The 6,484-nt window shown below is 46.0% G+C and overlaps 1 pseudogene; it reads left to right on the plus strand.

Annotated features, from left to right (window-relative positions):
• The first annotated feature begins 245 nt into the window (after positions 1–245).
• LOC137347960 (G-protein coupled receptor 39-like) lies at positions 246–4,405 on the plus strand (annotated as a pseudogene).
• The last annotated feature ends 2,079 nt before the right edge of the window (positions 4,406–6,484 follow it).

Below are 6,484 nucleotides of genomic sequence, written 5' to 3' on the forward strand. Positions count from 1 at the left end.
ACAGACATTCAGAGCCTGACACAGAGAGACCGAGAGATCGGGGGGAGAGAGAGAGAGCTGGAGCAGAGATCCCCGAGGAGAGAGATCTGGAGGGACAGAGATCCACTGGTCAGATATAGAGGGACAAAGAGATTGGCTTGGGATCCAAGAGGAAGAGAGAGAGATTCTCCGAGAGACCAATAGGACACGGGAATCCTGCCGGAGAATGAGATCTAGAGAGATGGAAGTGGAGGGAGGGATCGGGGATTAACCCTGGTTTAACCCTGACCAACCAGACTCAAAACTATCCTGAGACAGGAGAACTGTTGAATTCGAGGACAGAGGAAGTGGGGAGAAGATCAGTCCGGGAGATTACAAAGAACATGCGGCTGACAAACTGGATGTTAAAAGTTGGAGCTCGTGAAGAATTTAATCCAACCTGGAATTTAAAAATTACCAGCCCCTCCATTGGGCTTCCTCGCTTGGTTTTCATTTTCTAACAGCTGGAAGAGACTGAATGAATCATGAACACAACGGAAGGGAGCCAGTGGACAACCCCAGGCAATGGAACCCCTGGTTCCGTTTTGATGACCTCGGCGGCTAAAGTTGCCACCTCGGTTGTCTACGGCAGCATCTTCATTTCTGGGATGATCGGGAACCTCCTGGTGGTCTGGGTCATTTGGATTTTGAAGAGTAAAACTCGCATACAGAGGAGTTTAAGCCACCACATGGTCAGCATGGCCTGCTCCGACCTCCTCATCTTGACCCTAGGACTTCCCATTGAATTGTACAGCATCATCTGGTACCCATACCCCTGGCCAATCGGAAATGTTGGCTGCAAAGGTTTCTATTTGCTCTGGGAGATATGCAGCTACGCATCCATATTCAATGTCTTGACATTTAGTTTTGAGCGCTATCTGGCCATCTGCCATCCAATGCAGATGAAAGTCATGGCACCGTCAAGGACCAAGAAGCTAATTGGGTTGGTTTGGGCAATGGCTACCATTGCAGGGCTGCCTGTTGCTTTTGCAATTGGTGTTGAAGACGCCTGGAAGCCTTTCAGGTCTGGAGGGGAGACCAGACCACCCCTCTACATCTGCACTAATGTTTCTGGAAGGAAGGTTATCTTCGAGCTGATTATTTACATCTCCTTCTCTCTCTACATTCTGGTTCTCCTGCTGGTGGCTTTTACCTGTAGACAGATGATTAAAACCCTCCTCAAAGCCCGACCTGTGTCTATTGCACTTAAAAGGGCAAACTGCACAGGGAAGGTGCTGCCAAAGTTTAAAGAGATAAGAAGGCAAAATGTGGTGATGTTGGGTGAGTATTACATCGAGGAATTTGCAATCCGTGTTTGGAAATCTTGGGGTGTTTCGCGAGGTGAGTAGGAAGAGAGAGCAGAAGATTGTAAGAAAAGTGAAGAGAGTCAATGAAGTAGACTTGCAGGAAAATAATTTGATTAGTCCCTTGGAAATTTGAGCCGATCAGACGAAATCAATTGTGGCAATTGGTTTAACAACAACAACTTGCATTTATATAGTGCCTTTATTATAGTAAAATGTTTCAAGGCACTTCACAGGAGCATTATCAGACACACTTTGATAGTGAGCCACATAAGGAGATATTAGGACAGATGGCCAAAGGCTTTTTTAAAAATTCATTTCATGGGATGTGGGTATCTCTAAATTGCACTTGAGAAGGTGGTGGTGAGCCGACTTCTTGAACTGCTGCAGTCCCTCTGGTGCTTGGTCAAAAGGGTAGGTTTTAACAAGTGCTTAAAGTAGGAGAGAGAGGTAGAGAGATTTAGGAAGGGAATTGCAGAACTCAGGCAGCTGAAGGTATGTCCGCCAGTGGTAGAATGATTAAAATTGGGGATGCTCAAGAGGCAGAATTGGAGAAGTTCCGAGATCTCGGAGGATTGTAGGGCTGGAGGAGAGAGTGAATTTTAAACTTTAGGCTTTGGTGGGCTGGGAGCCAATGTAGGTCAGTGAGCACAGGGGTGATGGGTGATGGGAGGAGAGAGAGGTAGAGAGGTTTAGGGAGGATATTCCAGAGCTTAGATCTTAGGCAACTGAAGGCACGGCCTCCAATGGTAATTGTTTATGCACAAGAGGCCAGAATTGGCCAGAGTTCCAGGGAAGTTGTAACCTTTCAGGATGTTTTCAACGTGCGATAAAGTCTCAAAACTTTTTAATATATTACAGGAGATCTCCTGTAGCACTGATCATGTGAATCAGAGGGTAATTTAAAGCGTGACGACTAAAATGTGATGGTTAAAGTGTAGCAGCACTCACCTTATGTAAACATCATATTCACAGAAGTCAAGGAAATCGGTACTATGTATGACTTTTAATAACAGTTGCTAGCACACTCACCTGAGTCAGAAGGCTGTGGGTTCATGAGCACAACAACTAGGCTGACACTCCCACTGCAGAACTGAGGAGTGCTACACTGTCATATCCCATCTTTCAGATGAGATATTAAACTGAGGCCCTGTCTGCCCTTTCAGGTGGACATAAAGGATCCTGTAGCACTATTTCAAAGAAGAGCAGGGCCAATATTTATCCCTCAACCAACATCACTAAAACAGATTATCTGGTCATTTCTATCATTGCTTTTTGTGGGACCTTGTCATGCAAATTGACTACATTACTACTCTTCAAAAGTGCTTTGTTGGCTGTAAAGCACTTTGGAACATCCTGAGGACGTGAAAGGCACTATGTAAATATATGTTCCTTTTTCATAACTAGTCAAGCCCCTTTGGCATTGCTTAGATTAGGTAACAGTCTGAGAGACGTTACAGGACCACCTCTAGATAAAAGAATATCAAGAATTCCCATCACTTTTTGAGGTAATAGCATCATCTTCTGGAGAAACTACAATTTGCAGGTTTTACCAATACTGTGCTACCTATTGATTAGAGTTTACTAGTACTGTGATAGCATGAAGAAGGATGTTTTTATATGGCTGCATATAGTGACAGCACTATTCTTGGCCGTAATGGGGATGATTGGTTAATTTCCCACGTCAGTCACACCCAGGGACTGCACCGCTGTAAGTGACTGGGATTGATTTTCTGCATGTAATTTGTATTATGTAATTAGCCTCCACTCACTGCATTTTGCTGGAAAAATAATCCAGCTTTTATTGGGAGACTGTCCTGTAGTTGCATCATGAGTTCTGTTTGATGTTGTTTGTTGTTTAAATAGACTCTGTTTGCTGATTAACCAGACTCTGTTGAGCAAATGGGCTGTAAAACATACTGTTTGCTGTAAGTCCCATCCCACCTCCATCTGATTGGCTAACACAGTGGTGTCAAAACTCTGGTTTTATATACACTAGTTGATCTCCCATGGTGTTACACAAAGGGAGTGTAGTGTTCAGGTTAAATGGAATTAGAGGGTGGGAATTAGTTGGACCAGGGCATATGGATGTAATTAAACCACCATTTTAAAGTTATACTTGGTAGAGATTGGTCTAGTGCCAGAAACCAGCAAGGTGTGAAAGTGCCCCTGGAATCCGTGCCTGAAGGCTTCAATCTTAGTCTTACGAAACACTTGGCCTCTAGCTTCCTCTATATAAAATAGGCAGGCTGCTGACACCAAGTGGACGTCCTGACGCAGCTCACTAGTTGGGGCATTTGCAACGTCAGCCATGCATCGTCGCTGACCACTGGGAGGTGTAGGTGAGGTACAGGATGACTGTGTCTTCAACCTTCCCTCCATTCCTGTGGGAAAACATCTGGTCTTCCCTCGTCACCTCTCTAGGGAATTCTCAAGACATGGAACTCACTGGGTGAGGGTTCAGGTGCCAAAGATATTGTCCGTCCAACACATTGGGACAGCCCATCAGAGCACCAAACATCTGCACCACTGTGCTGTTCTTTGGTTTGTATCCCCACAAGAAAGACAATTTCATCAAGTAGAGTCACTTAGATTTGGCGACACTATCCTGTTACAACATATTGCTTTTCTATACAGGGTGTATCGTTGCAGTCTTGGCCATTTGTTGGCTTCCATTCCAGGCGAGGCGTATAATGACAGCTGTGCAATCCAAAACCCAGTGGACAGAATATTACTACAGATCCTATCTGGCCATGCAACCCGTTACCAACACTTTCTATTATCTCAGCTCAGCAATCAACCCTTTTCTCTACAACGTGACCTCCAAGCAGTTCCGCAAGGTGTTTGTGCAAGTACTGAGAGGCTGTTGTCGGTCCAGCTCAATCCCGTCAGAGCGTGAGAGAAATTCGCAATTGCATCTGAAACAAGAGTCCGCCTCATTGAATGGGAGGCCATCCTTATCCAAGATTGAAGGAGCTGAGAGTGAAAGAGGGGAATCTTCTCACTGATTAATCCCACTTTTGTGCTTATGTGAGGTAAAGATGTTCCAGCGTTTTCAAAATATATAAAGGTTTTGGACTTTTAAGGGCGTCATGTGGCCAGATCAAGCCAAGGGCTCCACTGCTGCCATTTTATAGTAACCAAATTTTAATGCTAAGAATTAAGCTTTAATACTGGTTGCACCACCTGACTGGATTCGTGCCTTACAGAAGGCAAGATTTCAGCTATTTAAGGGATGGATGGATCATTAGTTAAGGGGAGGTGCAGTGCTACAGAGCAATGGGAGCATAGGGAAGAAATTCCACTTTGCACAGCTCCTGACCTGAGCCATGTCATCATCAGGCACAGGCTGAGTCTATGCAGTCTCCTGGTGAAGTTCCTAAACTATTATGATGGGATTTAAATCCATAACCTGAAGGTTTCGAGGCCAGTTTGTAAAATCAGCCTGATAATATTCAAGTTCCTGAATTCAGAAAAAAAATAATTTGTGTGATGTTGGCGTCGCTGGCAAAGCCTGCATTTATTGTCTTCCCCGATTGCCCGTGAGAAGTTGGTGGTCTTGAACCGCTGCAGTCCACATGGTGTAGGTACATCCACAGTGCTGTTTGGGAGGGACTTCCGAAGTTTATATCCAGCGATGATGAATGAACAGCCGATATATGTTCAAGTTGGAATGATGCTCCTGTCCCTCTCCTGGAATGATGTGGAACTTGAAGGAGAACTTGCAGATAGTGGTGTTCCCATGTGCCTGCTGCCCTTGTCCTTTTAGGTGGTAGAGTTGTAGGTTTGGGTAAGTAAGGATATCTGTTAATTTAGTTCCTTCCTATTCCAGGTTGGTGAGATCAAGAGGATAAGATAGTGACCCACTCCCAGGTTCCTGAGCTTTACTAGGTACAGGTGGACTGATTGCTTTGATGTTCCATCCTTTGCCTGGTCTTCATTCTCTGACCCGAATGCTGTGCCCAATATCTTGTGCCTACAAAATGTTCTTATTGCTTCAAAATGGCTACAGTTGCCAAGGGCCTAATCCAGCAAAATTTACCAAAAAAGTGTGTTTTCCCATGCCCCCGCACCTCCCTATAGCTCAGTAGCTAAAAGCTCCATCTCCTGTGGTACTGTATATAGTGATCGGAAGGTCACAGGAGCAATAACCAATCTGCAATAAGCTATCTGATCTTTGTGTCAGCTGTGGCTTAGTGGGTGGCACTCCTGCCTCTAAATCAGAAAGTCATAAGGTCAAGTCCCACTTCAGAGATTTAAGTATAGAATTGAGGCTGACACTTCCAGCTCAGTACTGAGGGAGTGCTGCATTGTTGGAGGTGCTGTCCTTCAGATGAGACTTTAGACTGAGACCCTGCCTGCCCTCTCAGGTGGACGTAAAATATCCCATGGCACGATTCGAAGAAGAGCAGAGATGTTCTCCCTGGTGTCCTGGCTAATATTTATCCCTCAACCAACATCACTGAGAAAAAAGATATCTGATCATTATCTCATAGCTGTGTGTGGGAGCTTTCTGTGTACAAATTGGCTGCTGCATTTCCTACATTACAACAGTGACTACATCTGTTAAGTGCTTTGGGATGTTGTGGAGGGTGTTGGAGAAATGCAAGTTCTTTCTTTCTCAACCTACAGGTCACAGAACAAGTAGCCAGATTTTTTGCTCCTGATTTACTATCTCTGATTCCTGCTCGAAGATCTGAACATCTTGGGCTGAATTTTATTGGGGCGCCAGTGGCCTCGCTTCAGCTGTCTGGGGGAGCCCCGGACAGATTATATGGCAATCTAGCAGCTAATGAGCTGGTGTCTGGGCTTCCGCCTCTTTTAGGATTGAGATCCCACCTCCAAGAGTTACTGGCCAATCGAAGGGCCAGCAGCGCCACTGGGAGCAGTGGCCACTGCTGGGACTGCACTCAGCCAGGAATAGCAGCATGGATGCCGTCTTTGGAAGGAGGTAAGTGGTGTCGGGGTTCCCGGGGCCAGTCAGGCAGACTCTGGTGAGGTGGGAGCGAGGGCGGAGGGCGGGGGGTGGTTGGTGAGGGCGGGGGTATGTTGCCACGGGGGCAGCCAGTACCGCTGGGGGGGGCCCTCTGTGGGCCAGCCACAAGGTGTCTGATTAGGAGCGCCCCACATGAGCCCACAGGCAGGCCACTAGCATTCCAGAG

Source organism: Heterodontus francisci, chromosome 33, assembly GCF_036365525.1.
Source record: "Heterodontus francisci isolate sHetFra1 chromosome 33, sHetFra1.hap1, whole genome shotgun sequence".
Lineage (NCBI taxonomy): Eukaryota > Metazoa > Chordata > Chondrichthyes > Heterodontiformes > Heterodontidae > Heterodontus > Heterodontus francisci.